Raw genomic sequence first — 24,198 nt, 5'->3', positions numbered from 1 at the left:
TGATTGGAAAATACATAGATGCATACATCCACTTACACTTGTAAATAATTAAGTTGTTACTCTTAATCATAAATAGACACATGAACTCTTAAGCACACAGGATGTGACACATGAAACTATTACATATTAGGTTTTTCTAAAGGACTTTCATTATTTGCATGAAAGGGAAAAAGCAAGTTTATATAATTCCACCCCTGTTTTTCTTTACATAACTTTTTATTTTCTTTACCTAGATTATCATTATCCAGTTTTAAACTTCTAATCGGTTATTTATACTATCAACACAGATTCAGGTCATTAAAAATCCGTAAGTATCAATACGTCAAACGATAAAGAGGAAGTACATATTCTGTAAGCAGACATCCCATTATTTCAGAAATCCTTATAGCTATGCACATCAAAAATAAGTCATAGTCCTTGTCATTGGAAAAAATGAATTTAAATCACATATCAGGAAACAAACCTTTTGATTTGATGAGAACAAATATTGCTTTAATCATCTTTAATAGTTGATTTATTTTATTTTATTGCTTAACTTTTTTTTTCTTGGGTCAAAGTCAGTGTCCTTCTCCCAGCTAATTCAGGTTACAGACATGGATATGGTGTTAAATGGGAAGATTCATATAATAACACATATAATGCACATAATTGTCCATAGTGGCTCCACGGTTGGTTTTTCCTTCTTCTGCTGATGGTTTTTTTGTGTTTTAACGAATATTTTAGTCTCTTAGCCGAGTGTTCTGAATCTTTTTTGCTGACTCTTTTCTCACTGAATTTTTAATGGGCCTGCTTTGTAAGGAACAGACACACATTATAGCTTGTAAGTGTCTGCCATGCAGTGATCTGTCTACAAGGACCCAATCTTCTGTTAGATTGGTTTGCTGTGGATCGGGTCGCTGCTCATCCATGTTATCGATTTTCACATGATTTTCACATGAAATAAATGCTAATAAGGTGTTGTTGATAGCAGGAATCAGCAGGTCCCACTGCAGCGGGAGAACACACAGGCAATGATATGTTTTAGATTACTCAGCCTGAGTCAGAACTAACCCACGCCATTCTCCAATTCATTATCAGAAAATCTAATGAATGACAAAGTGATCCTTTAAAACTGATTGAAGTGTTTTCTGTTGATACTTGAGGACTTCAGCTCTGGTCATACAATGAATATGTGCAATATGTGAAAGTAAAGCTGGGAAAACATCCAGGATCTTTGGAAATGATGGGGGAAATACTATGCTGTACAAAAAAAGCATCATTCTTCAAACTTTACAAGCTTGTGTGTCAGAAGGTTAAGAAAACAGCAGATTGGGTCAGCGGTAAGTGGGAGGGAGTCTCTTTTGTGCATGCTGCTGTTTCTAGTCGAGGGTTGTCAGGGTGACTGGCAGCCAGCAGAGGGGCACAAACAGGAATTAAACAGCATGCAAGTTTTCAGGATGCATTTGTTTTGGAGCCATAATGTGGTTTTTAGCGTCCTTACAGCAGGGATGTACTGAAGCCTTCGTGCAGCATGCCTTTCATCTCTGCGCCATCCCACAGCGAGGCTGTCAGCTACCTCCCTGCCAGTTATGTGAGGCTGCACTGAGCTGTATTCCACAGCATTGATTTGTGTCATTTCAGCTCATTTTCCATGGCTGTGCACACAAACAACACATACAGCATGTGACTGTTTGAATTTTCTCTCTGCAGCGTTGGCGATGAGCTTCCCACAAACAAAAACCCCAAACTGAGCTGAACTCAGGAAATGTTCATCACAACCTCTCTGACACCACCTTACAGGGAAACAGTTTACATTTTTGGTTTGATTTTGTTGCTCTGTTTTCCAACATCTGGTCGTTATTGATGGAACTTGGGCCGTTTTAACACAGATGTGCCATGTGAGACCTTAGAAGCCTAATTTCCTTACAAACATGCCAACATGCCTTCTAATGTCAGTCGCTTTGATCATTTTGTTAATCCCTAAATTTTGGTTAAAGTTTATTGACCTCTTTTTTTTCTCTTTCTGAAAAACTCAATGTGAAGCTCTTTTAAAAACACATTTAAATTCACAAAATATGTTGCTACAAAATCCCTTTAACCTTTTTCATTTTTTGGGTATAATATGGTTTTCAGATGCATCCAGATGATTTAGTAGCAGTTCAAAAATGTTTTATCAGTTTTCCACAGGTTGAGGTGATGAGAAAAGTACTGTAAGCAACATGGTCCTGATGTTGCTCGGGGGAAACTCTAAAGAGTCCACACTTCCATACTAACCTTTATAAAACCCATAACTGCGGTGGCCGAGATCCACCATTGGAGCAAAAAAAGCAAACACAAAAAGAAACTCTACAAATAAAAGAAAAGCTACAAATAACAAGAAAAGCTGCAAAACATGTTTCAAATAAAAAAGCCAACTTCACATTCATCCAAATAACTAGTGCCTTAGATTATTGTTAGCCTGATTACTGATGATAAAAACAACAAGAACCGCAGTAATAAGTTGTCTGAACTATGTAGCCGTCAGTTGTCTCCACTCAGACGTGTTTTGGTTCCACACTCTCAGTACTATGGAGAGAAATTAGACTCAGTCAGATTTGTGCGTGCGTAATTCTTGCTTTGTGCGTAAATTAGGATTTGTGCATAAATTTGGATTTGTGCGTGATTTGTTACTCACATAATACATTTTGTGTATTACTTAAAAAAGTATAAAATGAAAAAAATACAAAATGCAATTTACTTATGCACAAATTAAGATTACAACAGCTTGAAACTACTTACACACACACATCTTTAAAAAACACGCACAAATCCCTTGTTACGCACACACGAAGCCAAAGTTACGCACGGATCTACCGTGAGACTGTTTTCACTTCTCACAAATTCGTCCGTAAGTGCTGCGTTTAAATACCAGTGGAATGCTCGGTCATTAGAATTTTCCTATCAGCCTTCCCTTCTAAACGTATTTCCTTCAGTGGGTGTAGCAGGGCTTAAAAAAACTTTAAAGGAAAATAAAAATTATTATCTGAGAATATGACGTTCACTTTTAAACGCTAATATATATATTAAAAGTATTATTATTCTCCGAGACACCGAATTGATACAAAATGCGTAATAGGAACGACCAGTAGGGGGCACTGTTTTTTTTCTTCCGGAAAAATCAAAGGCAGTCAGACTGAGAGAGTCACGGGAAGAATGGCGGCCCATCTCGGTGGTCAGCGCCCCGAAGTAAGTAGCCTCTATGTTCAACACTAACATCTACTGTCTTCATGTATTGATTGAGTCATTGTCTGGATACGTTTAGAAGGGAAGGCTGATAGGAAAATTCTAATGACCGAGCATTCCACTGGCATTTAAACGCAGCACTTACTGACGAATTTGTGAGACGTGAAAACAGTCTCACGGTAGATCCGTGCGTAACTTTGGCTTCGTGTGTGCGTAACAAGGGATTTGTGCGTGTTTTTTAAAGATGTGTGTGTGTAAGTAGTTTCAAGCTGTTGTAATCTTAATTTGTGCATAAGTAAATTGCATTTTGTATTTTTTTCATTTTATACTTTTTTAAGTAATACACAAAATGTATTATGTGAGTAACAAATCACGCACAAATCCAAATTTATGCACAAATCCTATTTTACGCACAAATCAAGAATTACGCACGCACAAATCCGACTGAGTCTAATTTGTCTCCATGCTGTACCTGTTGTTATGTCCGGAGTGACTCATTTCTTCTCTCATTTGTGTCTTTCTGTATATTGGGTGTCTCAAAGCTATCAATAAACTACCAAATTACCCTTAAACCTGGGGCTACATGGCCAAACCAAACAACATTCAAAAGTACATAATGACATTGAACACAACTTCGCTTACTTTCTTGTTCGTTTTCCAGTTATTACCCCAGTTCTTTTTTCTCCTTCTTCTCACAGCGGTGCATGGGCAAAAACCATCCTTGATAATCCACTTCTGCTGTGGTTTTTTTATTTGCACCATTTTTTTATTTTATTTGCAAAAAGCATTTCTTTGTATTTTAATTTCTTTTTTTGTTTGCACAGTTATTTCTTCCCCCTGCGATGGTGAGTCTCGGCCACCGGACATAAAACGTTGTCAGTAATCAAGGATCCAAGGAAAAGAGATATGGCCCGGTGGAAGGAAACTCAATTTAGGACAAAAACCTGAAACATGAGAATGAGCAAAACATGAACCAAAAGCACGACAAACCAAGAGTCCGAGTCATAACGTAACATGAAAATAACTCCCACAACAATCAAGATCTTAAGCACACAGATCTTGATTGCATCTCTGAAGCAGGAGTTCTCCTCCCCTCCTGATGAAAGTCCTCAACAAACGGAGCTTTTCTTCCAATTATTGAAACGGAACAATGGCTTTTTTTAAAGAAATGTCATACTTATTTTTTAATGTTCCATAAGCTATTTTCAAAGTTTATTGTATGTTAGTGTGTAAAATGAAAGCTAGTGTCTATATATAAAATAAACTTGCAAATTTTAAAGCTTAGATAATTAACTTTTAATAAATTTTATTCTAGTTGACAATCTAAAAGTTGACATGATAAAAAATAATTTTAAAATTGTGATTAAAGTTTTTAGCTCACAGAAACTCTGTAAGATTTATGATGGTGTTTCAATGAGGGACTTTAAAAAACACTTTACACAGACAAAAAGAAAATCATTGTAATTGAGCTTGATGTCAGTGGATCTGACAGGATTTTCCCTCCATGTGACTTCCTCGCACAAGGACAATTATCCTTTCTTCAACAATAAAAATATCATTAAGTTAAGGGTAGTTAAACAAAACTGGGCTGACATTGTATTACAGAATTCTGTTTTTGTCATCCTGTCACAGCATCAGCTTTTTTTTATAACTTGCTGTTTACCAGAAGGCTCTTTGTGCTGATGTCCTGGCAGGAAAATTGGATAAGTGCTTCAGATTTGATCAACTGAACAGAATAAGTTTAGTCTTTCGTGTTAATCACTGTTTTTATTCATTGACCAAGTTAACCATGCATGGTTAACCCGGATAGTCCAATGAGCTCAAAAGTTTTATAATCACTGAACTCAAAAGTAACAAACAAGTTGAGTCAGCTTAAAACCTACAAGCCGATTCAACTTTTGCCACAGTTATACCTTTATTGGACTAAAACATTTTGAGTAAATGAAACCTTGGAGTCAAAACTTATGAGTAATGAGACGTGATGACGTCATGACGTACGCCCATGAACGTGAACTCAGCCACAGAAGTCTTCAAGATGGCGGAGGTCTGATGCGAGTGTCAGCTGGCCCAAGTTGATAACTCACATACGTCTAGGTAAGTCGTATTATTTTATTTTTTATTATATTTTATGACTTTCGCCTCTGTATTATATATTTGTTGCTTCTTTTGATGTTCCTTCTAGTATATCCTTTGTATTCATGACGTGCTCCACGAGTTTGTATGTATCTTCGAGTATTTGTTAAACAATTATGTATGTTTTGCAGTATCATGTCATCAGAGAATTATTGCTTGTGGTTAAAAGAAGTTGTTGGGGCAAAGTTTCAAGTTTTACGTTTACCGAGTTGGTTGGCGCACATTTTAAATTATCTAACCGTTACTACCAGCCAACCGCTAGCTCTCTGGCACATGGCAGAGCGGCTGCCACAGCCACATATACAAGTCAGTGGGAATTGCATTTTTTTTCTACTACTTTTTACCATAGGCTCTGTGATTTGGTAATCGTTATGTTTTTGTGTAAGTTGTATTTCACGTAGTAACCTTATAAATGCAAATGTGGGCTAAGCTAGCTGCCTTACGCTAACGTGTTCTCTTATCTTCTTTTAGTGAACCGGCGGTGCGTTTGAAAAATAAGAGCGGAGGTAAGTTTGGATTGTTATTAACATTACTGCAATATTTAAGACACGAGCAGCTCCCAGTCCAATGAATCCTCCCGCTATGGAGAACATTTGACCTTATTGACAAATTAAATTAATTATAAATAAGTAAAAATGTCTAAGCTACCTTAATGTTATGTAGCAGTTATAACTTTGTCCTGAATTTGGCTCGAGTTAAAGTACTAAATGTCAAATATTTTAATATAACTGTTTTGTCTCTTCCTTTAACATCCTCTGAAATATGTCATTCTAGCTAATGCACAAATATTAAAAAAATATTAATATGCATCCTAGATTACATATTGTGGACAGAGTATTGAGGCTATTGTAAAATGCAGCGGTTTTTTCAAGCTACCAGTAGCTTGAAAAAGTTTTAAATTGTGTTTAACATTTTAATTTTTTTTTTTTTTGTAGATGTGAGCTGAGTTTCATCGCATCACAAATGTCAACCTGCGAAAACAGTTTTATTCTGACCTGGATAGACAGACGCCACGGATGCTGATCTTTTTGAGACAGAAGGCAGCACGAACCGGAAGGCTCTATGCGACATTCTGCACCTCTATGATAAACAGGTGAGGTGTAACTGCATGGCATAATCAACATTATGCATTAGTATAGCTAAAAGAAGGGGCTGACTTGGATCGGTTCATATTAATCACTGAGCGTTTCTAATAAAGTGAATGACTGTAAATGTTTACTTCACTGGAGAAAAAAACATCAACGTTGGTCCTAATGCATTTGTAAATATGAATGTAATTTCATCTAATGTTTGGTGTAGTTTTTGAAATAACTGTACAATTTTAAGATAATTAAAAAGACTAAATGAACTGAACTGAGCCAGACCAAAGGGTGCAGTCATTTGATATATGTTTGCCATATTAATTTGTCTTTGTCTCTGTGCAGCAAGAGCAGACTGCTGATGTCAAAGGTACTCCTGTCCTGCACTGGCTTCCCATATACAAACGTGAGGAGGACCCACAGTTCTTCAAAGTTTGGAATGTAAGTACTTTATGATGGATAATGTTTTATTCACTATATAGTACCAGTGACAGTGTGCTGGTTAATACTCCAGCTGTGTGGGTAATACAACCTAACCAGAAAGTCGTGCCAAAGCAATGTTATGTGGCAAAGCACATAGTCTCCTAAAATATTGCACTTCAGCTCATCTGTGCTCCTGTACCTGACCGTGGACCTCGCCTCTGGCTCTTCTCGGGCCCACAGCCGTCCCCTATTTCATCTGGATGACGCCAATCTGCTGGACTTTAAAAATGCAGTTGTTGAGCTAAAAAAAATGTAATTCTTCTCTAAGAGTTCTGGTACATCGCCTGTCTGTCCTGGGGAGGAGTCTTTTTTTAATTTTTTATAAAGGAGTTTTTCCTTACTGTGTAAGAGGGTCTAATGGCAGGGATGCCCAGTTTAGTTTAGTCTGTTTAGTTTAGTTTAGCCAATACCTAATGTATTATGATTTCATGTTCTTGTACAATTGCCAGTATGAAGCCCATGGAGACGACTTCTGTTGTGACATAGGACTATATAAATAAAATTGAACTGAACATTTGCTCTTAAGTTGCATTGGCAAGAAGGTGACATTCTTTCCAGCAGGTTGTTTCATTTTTATGGAGATGTTCTGTGCTGTAGTTGAAAAACTTCCCCATAACAAAGACACAACCTGGTGGAGAGTAACGAGTGCTAACTGTGAGAGCATGACATCAGGAAAGAGTTCCAGAGGGTGAATAGTAGGTAAGAAGCTGGGCCGGATGGAATTCCTGGACGTGTCCTGAAAGGTGCTGACCATCCAGCACAAGCTGAGAGTTATGTTGGTGAAACTGGTTAGGTGGAGGGAGGGGTGGCGTTTGGGTGAATAAATGTGATCCTGTTTTCAGATTGTCATGGTACAAAAGCTTTTGTTCATTTTTTTGTGTACAGTGCCTTATGGAATCATGATGATTCTTACATATAGTCTTATATTGATTTCATTTAATTTTGTAATATATACGCTCTGTTCTTCCAGATCCTTTTCAAGCAATAAATCAAGCTCTACATGACTTTAGTTAAAGATCAGTGTGTTTAATTAAGCAAATGTGATTTAAGTGACGTTTTTGTTTTGTTTTCTGTCTTTTTAATCTACGCATTTCATCATTTCTGTAATGAGTTTGATAAATATGTGTAAATTATTTATTGTTTTGACTACAATGCTTGAAATCATTAATTTAAATCAACTTTAATAATTTTCCTGATTTGTAATTTCTGACTTTCTCTTAAAATGTAAATTTCAGGTTGTAGTTTTTGCATAAAGTTTTCTTCCCTCAAACGATCAATTCTCTCTCTTTTTTACTACACTGTTTTTTTTTCCTTTGCAGATTAAAGCGTCACCAGAGGCAGACATCAGCAGCACCTCTGTTGGCATTCTGACCGTCAGCAACAACACTTAGTACAGCAGTTGTGGTGGAAGATGAGCTTGTGGTAGGCGACATTCCTTAATGGGTATTTTTTTGAGCGCTAATGTTTGTAGGGAAAGGGCAGCCTAAGAAAATACAGTTTTATGTGGGAAAAGTGTAAAAAAAAAAAAGGCTGAGAAACAATTTTTGCTTTTCTTGAAATGTAAGAATGCTCTTTTTTATAAAGTTGTATAAGGAAATGGTGTAAAAAAGATTAGTGCTCATTTTCTGCTTTTCTTGAAGACTGATTTTTTTTTCTTAACACAAATTGTGCAGTGTTTTACATTTTCTAGTACCACAAGTTGTTCAAATGAACTTGTGTAAGGTGGTTTAAAAATAAACTTGCAATTACAATTCTGCCTCAGTTTTTCTTTTGTAAGAATGGTCCTGACTAAGAAGGACAAATAAGACTAGTTTAGACTTCAAATGATTAATTTTGAGTTGAAATATATTAAAGTTTTTTAGTTAATTAACTAATGTATTAAGGTTCAATAAAAACAAAATATTCTAGTTCAGTAAAGTAAGAATCTTTAAGTTAGTTAAATAAAAAGTTATAGTTTACTTTTAGATAAATTGTTTTATTTTATTCAACTCAAAGATTTTAAGTTCAGATAACTTATACTTTTTAAGTAAGTCAACTTAAAAATTATTATGTAATCTGTTTCCTCAAAAATTTTGAGTTCACTGAACTTATTTGGGTTTACAGTGTGTTAACTGGTTTGAATCATCTCTTCATCCATTCACCTACCTTATTGAAAAAATCATTTTTTTCTAAGGTAACTCAATAAGCTCCTGTTGCGGCGCTGTAGTAGAAAAATAAACAAAAAAGTCTTTAACTCTTCTGGAGGAACATGATTTAAAAAAGCAAAAAAACAAACAAAAAAGTCTGGAATTTGCTAAAATGTTGAGAGCAATCCATGAATACCGTCTTCATCTCAATAGACCCTTTTCATGTGACATCAGACAAAATGCCCTCATCTCCGTCACTGTGTAATGTTACTTTCGGTTTAAGGTATTGAAGTAATCCTGTCAGCAGAATACTGGACAGCATCTTCCCCAAATGTATGAGTCGTGGATCATTTCTGTCTTACAACACGGTCAAAGGTTGTCAAAGATTTCAAGTACTTCACTGGATGCTACTTGTTTGATCATGAAGGTAAGTACTAGGCCTGCACAATGTACCGCAAATTTATCGTTATCGCGACATCAAGCTGTGCAATATCCATACCGTTAAAAGACGGCGAAAATCGCAAATGGTTACCTCAAATGTGCAAAAACAAACTCATGGCAGCCTGAAATAGTGAACAAAGGAAATTAATCCCTTTATGCATTTAACCAATCAGAAGGACCCGTTTACGTTTTTGATCAATCAGATGGAGCCCTTTTATGTTTGATGTTTGCCTCCTACGTCGACAAGGGTCATTTGGAGTATAATTTTTAAACTGTTACAGTGAAATGGAAATGATGTTTTTGGTTGTTTTGCTATTTATTTATATACCGCAATTTATATCGTTATCGCATTATTAATTACCAATATCGCATATCGCGAGTTTTCCTCATATCGTGCAGCCCTAGTAAGTACGATCTTTACTCTACTTTATGCCATGGTCTGGGTGAATCTATCTCAATTGGCTGCTGGGTGTGGAATAAAAAGTGATATACCACAGTGATAACGCACGCCTAAAAAAGAAGTTCCGGTCACATAGCATAAAGGTTCTATATCACTGCGCTGGCTTCTGTAAAACAAACTTTAGCTTCATCATCTGGACAAAAACAAGCGGTAAGAGGTGAACTTTCTCTCTGAACTGATGCTTTATTCAACCCATTGGGACGATCAGCATATATATATCGCTTTATATCGCCGAATCTGAACTGCAGCGGTGGCACCACGTAACAAATAGTCCGCTTTTGTGAAAAAGCAATCCAAATTGAAAATAAAACAAGAATTAAGGACTAAAAACTGGTTAATATTTATTTCTTTTGTAAGTGACAATGGTATGAGCAGGTTAATGGCCGACGAAGTATGCATTATCGCTTTTTAACGCACTTCGTGGAAGCAACCGTCTGACGCGAGGCTTCCACGGCGTGCCCTAAAAAGTGATAATGCACACTTTGTTGGCCATTACCCCTTACTTATGCCAGCGCTAGCTTATGCGATGTAGAGCTGCAAAACATCTTTCCTGCCCAGTTAAAGTTGCTTAAATATCCGTGTTCACAAAATCACTGAAAACAGAGTGAGGGTTAGACAACTGCAGCGAGTCTTACGTTAAAGTAAAACCAATTACTGTTGCAATATTTTCTAGCCTTGTCGCCTTAGCAAAACAACGTGTCTGATCTTTGCACAAATAAAATATAAAAGGACAAAATGACTAAAAAATTGTTTTAAAAAAATATAAGAAAGTTACTACAGTGTTCCCCGCTTATTCTCGCAATTGGCGGTTTCATGTATATGCAGATTTTTGTCACGTGACTTCTCCGGTTCATCACAAAAACTCAGCCCGAGACGCTTGTCGGAGACTTTGTGTCTGATGGAGGTGCTGCAGGAGTTTCTGAGGAGGGGAGTGGAGATGAAAAGCACATCGGCCCGTCGGCGTCTCCTCTGGCTCCTCAAAAGAAAATATCCTGATACGCTGAGGAAGATAATCGCGGAGAACAATTATTATGCGGATGAATGAATGATGGAAAAAGCCAGCCTCTTCTTGAAGAAGATGACTTCTCACACTTAACTGATGAAGGAGGAAGCATGGGGTTCTAGTTTATAGCACAGGAGAATACACACACTAATGTGTGTTATAAAGTACACTGCAGTACAGTCAATTACTCTTAATTAAATATATATATATATATATATATATATGTGTGTTTAGCAATATTCCAATGATCTTTAATGAATGTTTTACAAAGCATCAGAAATCATCAGAAGGGTTTTTGATGAGTAGGGATCTGTGACGGACATTCTTCAGCTGCTGGGTTGGGGGGGGGTTCTGTGTTTCTGCGGGTGTCTCTGCATACCAAAACCCCTGCAAATACAGGGGAAATACTCTACTCAGATGTCATTTTTAGAACATGCAAATACATGTGGTCAGTGTTGAACCTTTGTCTTGGCCGTACTTATTTTTGAAGCAGAAAATACGTGGCCTAATAGCAGCATGTAAAGTATTCGCTTTGCCGCTTGGCAAATATACCTGTTTTTAAAACTTCCCCTTCAAACAACAAATACCCCTTAAAAAAATAACTACATTTAGCCTGGGACCAATGCACCTAAAATGCGTGCGGAAAAAGCATCTTGGCCACAAAATATGAATTTCTATCAGTTTTTGTGCTTGGTCGCATGTACACACACGCAAATAACTTGAACCGTTAAATAGAATTATATCTGCTCAAATGAAAGTTGGATATTTTCTATTTGATTTTTTCTTAACCCTCTTGACTAATCCTGTTAGGGGTGGCTACTGTGACTCAACTTTTGCACAGCTGGTTTTTACGGCATGCCCTTCCTGACACAACCCTTCTAGTCACAGTGAGTCCCAAAGGGTCTCGCCTGAGGACCCACACCGTAAACTGGAAGTCACGGATGTCACCATTTTGTCTGACGTCGCTTGAAAACAGTCTATTATCAAGAATGAATTCCTCCATTCTGCTTTTCCTGTGCAGCAATTTTCCTGCAAACTATTTTTCAAATTGTACTGGTAAGTGTGACCGTGTAAAGATAAGGTGAGAGGAGGACATGGGTAAACAACCAATCCTCAGAAAAATTGATTTTATTTTCTCATGCAGTAATATAAATTAGGAACATAGTTTTTTAGTTTGAATTAAAAAAGGTTGCCAGATTGACTTGTTTGCTAATTCGAAAGAAGAAAGCTGTTTGTATGCATGTGTGCATGCAATGCCAGTTGTAGTTATCCTACATAATATGCTATTATACCTGCACTCCAATTTCATCAATAGGCCAATGCAGGTCAGAAATTGTTCAGCCAGAACAGAACGTTCCAATCCAGGAAAAATGCCTTTTCCAAAAGAATACAGCATCCTATGTGCTCCCTGCTGGGTTCAGCTTCTCCCGCAAGGGAGACATGAACCAAAGAGCAAAATTAAATTCGTATCTATTTGTTAATTTCAACTGGGAGTACCCTGAATTCTATTATGTGTGCTGAAAAAAAAGAAAGAAAACAAGACAAAGGTGTTTCCAGGATGTATCAGAGTAAACAGCTGATGAGCTTGAGAGTGCAGAATGAATAAAAGTCTTATCATAAAGTTCAGTTCAATAACATGCACTGTTCTGATACCGATCATGCTTTTTGTTTATCACTTTTCTGAAACAATTCTCTGACTGTGCAATAATGCACGGCAGTAAATGAGTTTTACTTTTTATTTTTTTTAATTTTTTTTTTCATTTCTCAGACTGTAGTGCAGGGCTGCAGGTGCATTAAAACATTGTCTAACTACTTTGTTGTTATAAGGTTGGACAATTAATCTGATGTCCCAAATTATTAACCAAATGATTAAAAATGAGTTTCAGAAAAAGATAGTAAGTTAAGTAGGTAAATATTTCAGCTAGAAGCTGATATTTAAGTCAGCGATTGGAGCTACTTTTCACACATTTAGAGGGGGGTAGAAAAATAAAATCCGAAAAGTCAAAATTTAAACATGACTAATAATCCTATTTAACTGTTTAAATCCAATTACAGTATTGTTCCTAGAAATTGTTTAAATAACACAGGGTAGGAGCATGCTACAGCAACAAGCACATGGAGTCATGTGGTAGATGCTTGAGCTCCAAGTCAAAAAATCAAGTGAGAAAAGAAACACAATCTTTTTGATTGTTATTAGAAACGTCCTTCCGACGTGGGGGGTGGGTTCTGGTCCTTGCTCCTGAGTGCTGGGCCCCGCCAAATTTCCAACTGTGGCCGAGCCTGGTCGGGCCATATTTACAACACCCCTTGTGGGCCCTCTTTTTTCCCCGGGGTTCCCCCCTTCTGGGCGGGGGCGGCGGGCCCCTGCCTCGCTCCTCCCTGGACCAACCGTGGGCCGGGCGGGTGGCTGCCTGGAGTGCGGAGTGGGTCTCCCTTGGGGGGTCCTGGCTCGTACCTGCGGTTGGGGCGGGGGGATGCCCGGAACTCCTGGGTGGTGGTGGGGTGCTCGTCTGGGGCTGTGGGCGTCCTTCTCCGGTGGGGCCCTGCGTTGGGTTCTCCCGGCGCGGCGGGGGGGCTGCTCTCCTGGTTGGGCTGGGGCGGCGCCCTCTTTCCCTCCGTGCCTCCCTGCTCTCTGGCTCTGGGGGCCTTGCGGCGGCCCTGCTGGCCCTGGCCTGGGTGGCGGGCTTGGTCGCCCGGGCGGCGGTTGTTCCCTGCCGGTTCCCGTGTGGCGTTGGGGGGATTCCGGCTGCCGCTGCTGGTGCGGTGGGGGTCTTGGGGTGGGGATGGCTGGGCACTCTCCCTCCTTCTTTTCACGTTCCACCATCCATTTTAGAAGAACATAAACACTCACCTGAGCACAGGTGTTAGCTCAACAGACTGAATGACTGAAATATTTCACACTAGTTGGTTTTAAGGCATAAGTATGCGTGTGAACACTATCTGTTTTGTGTACATGTCGACAGGTGGACATTTTTGCAACTAACAGGTGTGTTTATAACATTTGAGTGTGTGTGTGGACAGGCTCCGCCCTTTTTTTTTGTTTTTTTTTTCATTTGAACCTTACCATAATGATTAACAACCAGTAAACTTGCTGCTTTATGCTGCTTCATGGTCTTATCCCCCTTCCCCTCCTATTATCACCCCCTACCCCCCCTCTCTCTAACGTCCCTCTCTCTTCTTCCCCTCTTTCCTTTTCCGTCCGGTCCAACACCAAAGATTTTCAGACATGTTTGAAATTAATAAAGTTTGGCCTCAATTACAAAAGGGGTTTATTCAGACATACCTCTGGTTTGTCTGAAGATTAATAACCCCTCTTGTTAAAGTAAAATATGTCCAACCCAAGAGGCCGTTAGCTCTCATCTGTCTGCCTAGCTGTTGGACAGGACAAGTTAAAAAAAAAAAAAAAAAAAAAAAAAAAAAACGTCCTTCCGATAAAATACAACTCAACGTAGCCATTTGTAAGGATGAATGCCATGGAGGCTGTGAAAGACTGCTTTCTGTTTTTAGTCATCTTATTTTAAATCTAAGTTTATTTGATCACCTGTGTGTAAAATGAGTAACATTCGATGACAGAAACTAACAATCAATGCAATTTCTCTTAGTAGAACAAGTAAACAGAACCCAGAAAAATTTAGAACATTCAAATGTTCTACATGTTAAGATACTTTACTTTTCTCTTTCGTTATACTTTATATTGTTGCCTTGAGAACCCCAAACACTGGAACTGTGCTGATGTTTTGTCTTCATACTTGTGTCCTTGGTTTTGATTAAATTCCGTTGATTTTCTCACCAACTTCCACATTTGTATGTTTTATAAGCCACCCATGAAACCCACAATGATGCAATGGCCTTTATTATGTGGCTTTTTTAAGCCTCAGAGAGGCAATCCGTGTCAAATTAAAATGAAATCTAGCTGCTTACATGAAAACTGCAAAAATTGCATTGAACACACCGAGCCCACAAAGCTAAGAGGAGGCTTTAAAATAGTTCCTGCTCCTGTAAAAAATAATAATGATGGAGATGTGGATTTGCTGCACAGCGAAGGTTTAGAGGTGCACTCACAAGGACACACATGCACTGTGATCACAGGCACCAGATGAAAGCCTGGACTTTTCTCACATGTTCTCAACTGATCAGGAAGTCAGTTTTTTCTCATGTTTGTGATGGACATTCATCACTTGTTCTCCATGTAACATATTTTGAGTGAAGGGAAATTACATCATCTTGGCTACAATTTGAAAGGAGAAAATATGATGAGAAAGTCTCTGCTCTGACTGTTGCTTCTGGTGCTACGGCCGGGTGAGCATCTGCAAAATGGATGGAAACTTCATCTCAGACCAAGAGGGTAAATGCTAACTCTGAGACTACCTGGCAGAAGCAGGGCTCATGTTGAAGCCGCCTTCTTGTCAGAAGACATGTATGCAAGTAGAGATGAGGGGGCTTAATGATGTAAAACACTGTCTGATGATAAATCTACAAGCATTTCATTAGTTGTTACATGACATCCATCCATTTCATAACCTGCTTCAATCCCTCCATGGGGCTGCTGGAGCCAAGCCAGCTCCTGCAGGGTGAAGGCGGAGTATACTCGCCAGTCTGTCGCAGGTGTCACACTCTCTCACTCACACCTAGGGGCAATTTAGAGCCTTCAAGCAACAAAATTGCCCTTGGATTGTGGGAGGAAACTGCAGTGCCCGAAAATTTCCCCCACTTGCACGAGTAGAACTTCCAATACGTGTCATGTGTGTATTCTGTATGTACACTCAAAAAATTTTCACATTGAATGAACATAAAAAACTTATGGAAAGGATTTCCACCTGATTAGATGGCTTTACTTGAACAAAATGAATCATATCGGTCCTACTTAGTGTATTTAGGTTCAACCTAATAAAATTTAAGTTGATTCAATTTAACTACTACAGTTGGACCCAACTTTAACTTATTATTCTTGCTCACTCTAAAGAGAGAAAAGTTGATCCTATTTAAATCAATCACTTCAATTGGTAACATGTATTTGAATTAAGTTTATTAAATTAAATTTGTATGTCTACCCAACTCAACATAAAACGATGATCTAATTTAATTTTTTTGTTATTTTTTCCTTAATTTTGTTTATACAACTGAAATTGTCACAATTTTCTAAAGTTCAACCAATGGGCCTAGTAATTTCCATATCAAAGACATGAATTATCCAGTAATGTCTCACATTACAAGGCAGGAGCTCACATGCTGAGAACTCTCTCTTTAGTATTGGGACATCAGCAATATACTACACAAGGGGGTTGGTCATCATCCTCACTTCCCTGGCTCCTCGGGTGAAGTGATCCCTGGGCTGAGGAGACCTGGTCCCAATGCTTGGGGGGGGGCTGTTTCGCCACTGGGGGACAGTCTACCAGCTGTCCCCGACTTACCCTCTTCCTCATATAATCACTTATGTGGGGGGGTCAGTTTGCGATGCACCTTGGCGGGGAGGAGCTACTTGGCATGGCAATGGTATGGAGAAGGGCCCCTCCCCTCTCGGTTTTAATTGTACCATAGACATTTAGGGCCCCTTGGTGGGGAGGGGTTTGGACATCACTGTGAGTAATCAGGATATGTCCTCCCAGTACCCTGCCCGCCAATTTTAACTGCACCCTCTAGTACACAGACCCTTTACCCCTCAAAATATACACTCCAACACACACACACACATAGATTTCACAAGGAAGGGACCTGTGATCTTCTGTCCCCTACCCCATCCCTGTCGGGGTGTACCAGGCTCTCGGCAACAGTGGTTGTGTCCTTTGGGCACTGGCTTCCTGGGCCCGGCGGCTCTTTTTCCATGCAGGGAGAGGGATCCCCAAGTTCTCTGGGACAACCATGAGCCACAGATCACATCACATCTTAGCCTGGGGGTGTCCGTGTCCCTTGGGTGTGGGTTCTGGTCCTTGCCCTCAAGTGCAAGCCTTCTCCAAAGTTCCAACTGTGGGAGTGCCTGGTTGGGCCATGGGGGGATCCTGGCTTGTGCCTGGGGTTGGGGTGGGGGGTTGCTCAGAAATCTTGGGTGGTGGTAGGGTGCTCGTCTAGGGCTGGGGGTGCTCTTCTGGGGCTGGGCCCCGCATAGTGCCCTCCAGGCGCGGTGGCAGGGCTGCTCCTCCGGTTGGGCTGGAGCTTGCACTCTCTGTCCCCCAATGCTTCCTGCTCCCTGGTATTGGCCCGGGGGGGGGGGGGGGGGGGTTGTTCTCTATCTGCTACCGTGTGTGTTGGGGAGTCTTAGCTGCTGCTGCTGTTGCGGCGGTGGTCTTGGTGTGGGGATGACTGGACACTCTCCCTCCTTTTTACATTACATCATCCACCTAGGAAGAATATAAATAATCAATCCCGCACAGGTTCTATCTCACCTTTGCACAAATAGTTTGCGTGACTGAATGAAATGTTTCACAGGTGTTGGTCTGAATACATAATTATGCGTGTGGAAACATTAGTTGTGTTCCGAACATGTTGACACGTTTGTACTGTATGTGAACATTTTTGGAGCCAACAAGTATGTTGGTAACATTTCAGTGTGTGTGTGTGTTCTAGATTTTTTCTTGTCCTGTCCAAAAGCAGAGCAAACAGATGAGAGCTGAAGGCCTCTTGTTGGTCATATTTTACTTTTACAAGAGGGGATCTGAATCTTCTGAAACACTAGACCAGGGGTCAGCAACCTGTACCACTCAAAGAGCCATTTGGATCAGTTTCCCACTGAGATAAAAGCACAGGGAGCCGCAACACCAGGGGCGTTAGAAAAAATCTTTTTGCCGATATATCGCGATAGTTCATTTGGTAATATGGCAAAATAAGCGTGATGTTTCCTTTGATCTTTTGTCCATTTTCCACAACTTTGAATAGACTTTTCTGTCAGTCAAAACATATTCACTTTGATGCAGACTCCTTTCAATTTATTTATTCATTTAAATCCAGTTAACCCAATAAATGGGGTGCCCTGACGCAAATTTAATTTTACGCAGAAATGGGTGGTTTAATCTATGGGGATAACATTTTTTTTTTTTTGGACGTTCATGTGTCCCCTACAAGATCACCACTGACTGTCTTTCCAGAAAAACTTTCCATCCCATAACAGACTCTGGTCGGCGTTCACAGCTGCAGACACGCCCCCTCCGTGCTTCACGCTGCTCTCTTCCTCCTGCCTTGCACTACCCGACGGTGTTAAAGGCACCACGACAATCTTACAACATGATAGTTATTTTACTAAACCACAGAGAGCCGAAGCACAAGGATGAAAGAGACGCATGCGGCTCCGGAGCTGCAGGTTACCGACCCCTGATCTAGCCGTAAATTTGAATGAACCCCTTTTGTAACAGTTTTTCTGGAAAAGGACAGAAGACGAGAGAGGGATGTTGGGGGGGGGTGTAGGAGGGTGATTATAGAAGTGGGGGGTGGGGGGTAAAACCACGAAGCAGCAGTAATACAAATCTAAAAGGGGTGGGGCCTTTTACATCTGAACCTAACCGTAATGATAATAACCATCCAGCAACTTGCTGCTTTATGCTGCTTCGTGGTTTTACCCCCCCCCCCCTCTGTAATCACCGTCCTACCCCTGCCCCCTCTCTAACATCCCCGTCTCTTCTTCCCTCCTCTCCTTTTCCGACCGGACTGTCGAGAGTCGTAAGTTGTTTAGCAACAACTTTTTTTTTTTTAAATATCCCTTTGGGGCTCTGAGGTTGCCGGAGCCGGTACCGACTACTGTTGGGCAAAGGCAGGGTACACCCTGGACAGGTCGCCAGTCTGTCGCAGGGTCCATGAGGCTGGAGCGAGGCCCCAGGAGGCCGACTGGCAGGCAGACGGGGGAGCAGCTGTGCCATGGGTAGGTAGCATGCTCGGATCTCCTGAACCTTACGATATTTTTCTTTTTTTCCTCAAGAAAATCATATGACAATTCAAAGTAAATAAACCTGAACTCTAAACATCCTCTGTGTCTTTGATGCATTGTAAATGAGATATATACAGACACTTCTCCATGTAGCGATGAAGCTAAACACATTTGGCAGTAGCTCCTACAACAAGCGTTTGAGGCGTCAAGCTTTTCAACACATTTTCTAGACAGGTATTGAGCAGTGAATTCACTGCGCCATGAAAGAGATATGTCTGACGCAACTTTGATGTGCGACTGGCGTTTGGTGTGAACGCAGCTTTACAGTGGTACAGGGTTGTGGTGCTGGAAGTAAGACTGAAAGCTCTAAAAACTCTGTGTGTGTGCAGCATGTTCAAAACTGACTCACAAACCTCTGACACATTCAACAGAAACCTAAAAAATCCCAAAAATGTTTCTCTCATAGAAATATGAGTTCTTTCATTTACCCTTTTGCATTTTAGATGAAAAGCTTCTCAGGCCATTTCTCAGAGAAAGGTCAGTGATGTGTTGTACATGCATGACTCAGCTGAAGCTCATTTGCCTATCAGTTGCTATTTAGCTTAATGCACAGATTTATTATCTATGATGACACTAAGCATAAAGAAGCAAGATTCTGTTATTTGTAAAGCCCTCTCTTCTTTTCACATTTAGCCCCTCAGTGCCTTTCTGCAGCTGCATCCTGTAATAACATGCAAAATCAAGCCATGATTCATTTTAACCTCCACACTCAATGTCTCAAAGTCAGCTCAATTCAATTTCATTCATAAAGAGCCTATTTAGCAAAAGTCAGCAATGGGGCACATTCCTAATAGAGAATCCAAACCATTTCTCACTGAGCAAACATTTCAGCAAATGATAAAAGAGCAGAGTAAAATCCTATTTGTCTGTTTTTTTCTTCAGTTTGCCATCATTTAAAAGGCAAAAATTATGCTTTATTTTGAATAAATATGGCCTAAAATAAAATGCTAATTTAAAAAATGTTTTACTGCGTTTTGAACAAATGAGGCTTCAAATGCTTCTGGAAAGCATCTGCAGCACAAAGTACATAAAAGTGGCAAATAAGAGAAAATTAGACTGTTATTTATTTCAAATCTATACTAAAAATATTTCACTGCGTAAAAGAGAGATAACAAAAGTTATGTAGCAAGAAGCATAGAAAATACAGATTTGCCTGTTTCTATGAATATTTTGGTTAAACTGAAACAATTGTTAGTGTAAAACAAAGTTTACAAAGTTAGAAGAGCATGCATTAGAATTTTTGACTGCAGCTATAGGTGTCTATGTGGCAGAAAAGACATGACAGCCAGAGGCATCTGTGTCACAGGTAACACTCCATGCACTCCAAAGCATGACCAGCAAAATACACAAATAACTAATGTTGTGTTTTATATTGACATCCTGTGGGTGTGGAGCTAGTTGTACCAAAGTGATATGTGGTTGTGTGTCACCACTGCAGTTATCCAGCTTCTCTTCATCACTACATATCAGATAAATAAGCTATTATTTCCCACAGAAGAACCTGAGTATTAGTCCTCCACTGAAGGGAAATTACCTTGTCAGTCAAAATACACTTGCACCCATGGGTCAGGGAGCAGTAGACAACAGAGCGAAATGGTGAGAGATGCCAAGACAAAGAACAATTTTACACTTTGGGATAATTGAGTAAATTAAAAGTCACTTCTTTCTTAACTATCAAGTGAAGTCCCTTGAAGTGTTCTTATTACTTCAGAATAATCCTTCAGAGTTCAGTGAAACTGTATTTAGAAGAACATCATAGTCTCTGAAGTCATGCCATGTTTTTTTACTCGTAAGGCTGTGTCAAACAGCCGCTACATGCAATTTGTGCATTGTTCTCGGATGAAAACTGGTCATATGTGAATATACAGTATGTGGAAAAAAGTGGGAAAAGTTGTGGTTCTCTGTGGAAATTTTGACTGATGAATGAAATGAAATGAATGAAATAAAGAAGAACGAATAGACCACAAAAAGGACACATAAAGCCACGCTCCATGCGTCAGTAACCACCGCTAGCCCCTGTTTGTTTTAGATAAACATTAGATTTCCCCTGGTCCGCCGGTTCTAAGTCAAGGCTGCGTCACATTGTCGCTACGTAGTGTAGCGATCTGGGGGTTAGCTCCGCCTTCAGCCCCTAAGGCTCATGGGAAGTGGGGAGTTTTGGGGTAAAACCTTGAGTGAGAGTGTTGTGAACTGAAGTCAGGTCCATGCTGTTTGGGCTGTTTGAGTGTCCTAGAATAAACAGGATGATTGCTCAAAAATAAACAGTGTCCTTCAAACTTTTTCTTCCAACTTGAGACTGTTTGAAGTCGTGCGGTGTATGGGCACGGACAGCTCTCCAATAAAGCCTCTTCATGAGCAGATTGCCGTTGGCTACCCCGCAGAAGTGACGTCCGGGCTGGGTAGTTACAAGACAATCTGCACGCTGTCGACGGATGTAATTTCAGTATTCATCCTACACAGCCAACACCCTTATATTAACAAAATATCTGTAGTAGAAACTCTGCTCTGACAGAGAAAATTCTCAGTATCTGCTTCCCAGTCTAAGTACATCCAACAACTGCAGCTTTTCATCAACACCGACCGCTCCCTGTCTCAAACCCTTCCATTTGGAGAATTTCCCGCTGAAACCCATTCCCCCGCCACGGACAGTAACATCATTCAAATATGTGGCCGTAAAAACAACGGGTGGGAGCGGGCGAACGGGGCTCCGAGCACCACCAACACCAGCTCTGCAGTGGAGGCCAGGAGTCGACAGGACCTCCATGAAGACCAGGCCGATGCCGGGCCCAGGGCTCCAGCCCTCTGCTCTACGCCCAAACAGTCGTGGGCTGAGGTGACACGTCGTGGCCGGAGGATCTGTGGATCCAAACTCGATACTGCCAGCTCGGGGAACCCAGCGCTGACCAACCGCTTTGCCCCGCTGGCTGAAGACCTCACCGCGGTGTCAGCGACCCGAGCGGGCTCACCTGGACCGACATCGGGCGGATCTCCTACCGTGGCATCCGGCTCTGCTGCTGGTCTCAGCCAGGCAACGACTCCCGCTTCCACCTCTACGGGTCCAAAGGCGTCTGCTGCTTCGGGGCCGCTTTGCTGGAGCCTGACCGGCTCACTGGCCCAGCCGCCCGGATTGTCCGCTGTTCCTCTGGCGCCCGCCACGAGAGGGAAACGCCGCCGTCTGCTGAAAGAGGCGGTGGCCCGACGTTTAGGTAAACTTCCACGGGGCTTGCGCGCCGCATCCTGCGTTTCACCGGCTTCAGGGGATCCACTCTCCACAACAAAATCAGGTCTTCACGTTGGATTACTGTCTGCCCGGAAACAATCACTCTGGAGCTCCCATTCCTCCACCTGAGCCCGCTGGAGCGGAAGCCGCTGCTCTTCTCCCCGCTGCTGTCGCGGGGAAACCCGCAGGGAAACCCGGACCTGTGCAGCAGCCCTTGGTCATCGTGGGAGACCCTGTTGTCCGGCATGTCCGGGTCAGCAGGTGCCACACACACTCACTCTCTGGAGCTGTCGTCAATGACATTAAAAACTCTGCCCACCAACTCTCTGTTAAACACTCCTCTGTGGACACTTTCATCATACATGCAGGCACCAACAACCTGAAACTGCAGCAATCAGAGACTCTGAAAATGGACTTCATCCACCTGCTTCATACCATCCAACAGTTAAACATGAACTGTATCATATCTGGACCACTGCTTGCACCCCGTTATGGAGACATCATGTTCTCACGCGTCCGTCAGCTTCACATTTGGTTAAAAACATACTGTCATTCCATGAGCATTCCATATGTTGATAATTTCACAACTTTTTACAATAGACCATACCTCTTTAAATCAGACGGTTTACACCCTAACAATAGTGGTTCCCGTCTGCTCAGCATGAATATTGATCTCACCCTCCGTTCTTTCAAAACCATTCCCAGCTGACGATTGAACCAGGACACCCACACCCCTGACTCATCATTCTCTGCCATACAGCATCACATACCAGATCGCATCACCAATAGACATTCAAATCATTTCCATTCATGTCCACGTCTCGCATGTTAGATGTCTCCGACCAATTCACACATCAGTCACAAAACCCATGACATGCACACATCAGATAGTACCCACAACCATGAAGGTGGTTCTTTTAAATGTCAGATCACTTTTAAATAAGTCTTTTATCATTAATGATCTGATTTTAGACCATGATTTAACCTGTTTGTTTTTAACTGAAACCTGGCTTGGCTCTGATGCTCCAGCTATTCTCACTCAGGCTTCTCCACCTAATTTTAACTTTTTATTTTCAATCAGGGGAGGAAAGAAAGGTGGAAGTACAGCATCAATTGCTCTTAAAACAATATCATCTGAAAATATTTTACTTAGTAAATATTGTTCATTTGAGCATCATGCTTTACTCTTTGGAGACCCACCTGCTTTAACTGTCACAGTACACAGACCACCAACCCCTCCTTCCTGTTTTATCCAAGACTTTTCTGAATTTTTGTCATCTCTTCATATCAGGTACAATAGGATTTTAATTACTGGTGATTTTAATTTGCATGTTGACAATTATGATATCTATGCCTGTGAGTTTTTTAATCTTCTAAACAGCATGGATTTTCAGCAGCATGTCACACAGCCAACTCACAACAGGGGACACACCCTGGACCTTGTCATTACCTATGGTCTGTCCACTGGGGTGTCCTCTGTTGTTGATTTGGCCATATCAGACCATTATTGTGTGTTTTTAATGTCACCAGTGAAATCCAGCAGGAAGCGTCAGTGAGAACTGTGAGGAAACGATATTTAACTCCTGAATTTGCTGCAAGTTTTATTGATATTGTTAAACAAACTCCTGCTCAGATTTTACCTGCACCCTGTGATTTTATTGTTGATCATTTTAATAACAGATTTCAGTCTTCCATAGATGCAGTGGCTTCATTCAAAACAAAAACATGAAGAACCACTCCTAAAATGCCATGGAAGACTGACGACATTAAGGGTCTGAAGCAGAAATGCAGGAGAGCAGAGAGAAGATACAGGAAGACGAAATTCATAATTCATAAAAATATTTTAAAAGAACAACTCAAAATCTACAATAACTCAGTTAAACGGGCCAGAACCTCCTATTTTTCAAAAATCATTTCAGAAAATAAAAATAACCCCAAACTTCTTTTTAAAACCATTGATATTTTAATAAACAAAGACTTCAACAAGTCCTCCATGCCATCATCTAATGCTGCATGTGAGGACTTTACAGACCACTTCATGGGTAAAATCAATGCTATAAGATCAAACATTTCATCCATGCAATACACTGATCTTAACAGACCTCCAGCATTGTTTTTACCAGTAGAAACACTGGGGAGT

General features: G+C 40.6%; 1 long non-coding RNA gene across 1 annotated transcript; it reads left to right on the top strand.

The window, feature by feature from the left end:
* The first annotated feature begins 5,136 nt into the window (after positions 1-5,136).
* On the top strand, positions 5,137-9,238 carry LOC111947335 (uncharacterized). Its single transcript, XR_002873137.2, has 5 exons — positions 5,137-5,295; positions 5,806-5,840; positions 6,270-6,427; positions 6,759-6,854; positions 8,216-9,238. It is a non-coding gene; the product is annotated as an uncharacterized LOC111947335 (long non-coding RNA).
* Positions 9,239-24,198: the final 14,960 nt, after the last annotated feature.

Source organism: Oryzias latipes, chromosome 4 (assembly GCF_053564925.1).
Source record: "Oryzias latipes strain Hd-rR chromosome 4, Olatipes_Hd-rR_3.1".
NCBI lineage: Eukaryota > Metazoa > Chordata > Actinopteri > Beloniformes > Adrianichthyidae > Oryzias > Oryzias latipes.
Note: the sequence above shows the minus strand (reverse complement) of the source record. Positions and strands in the feature narration are given on the sequence as shown.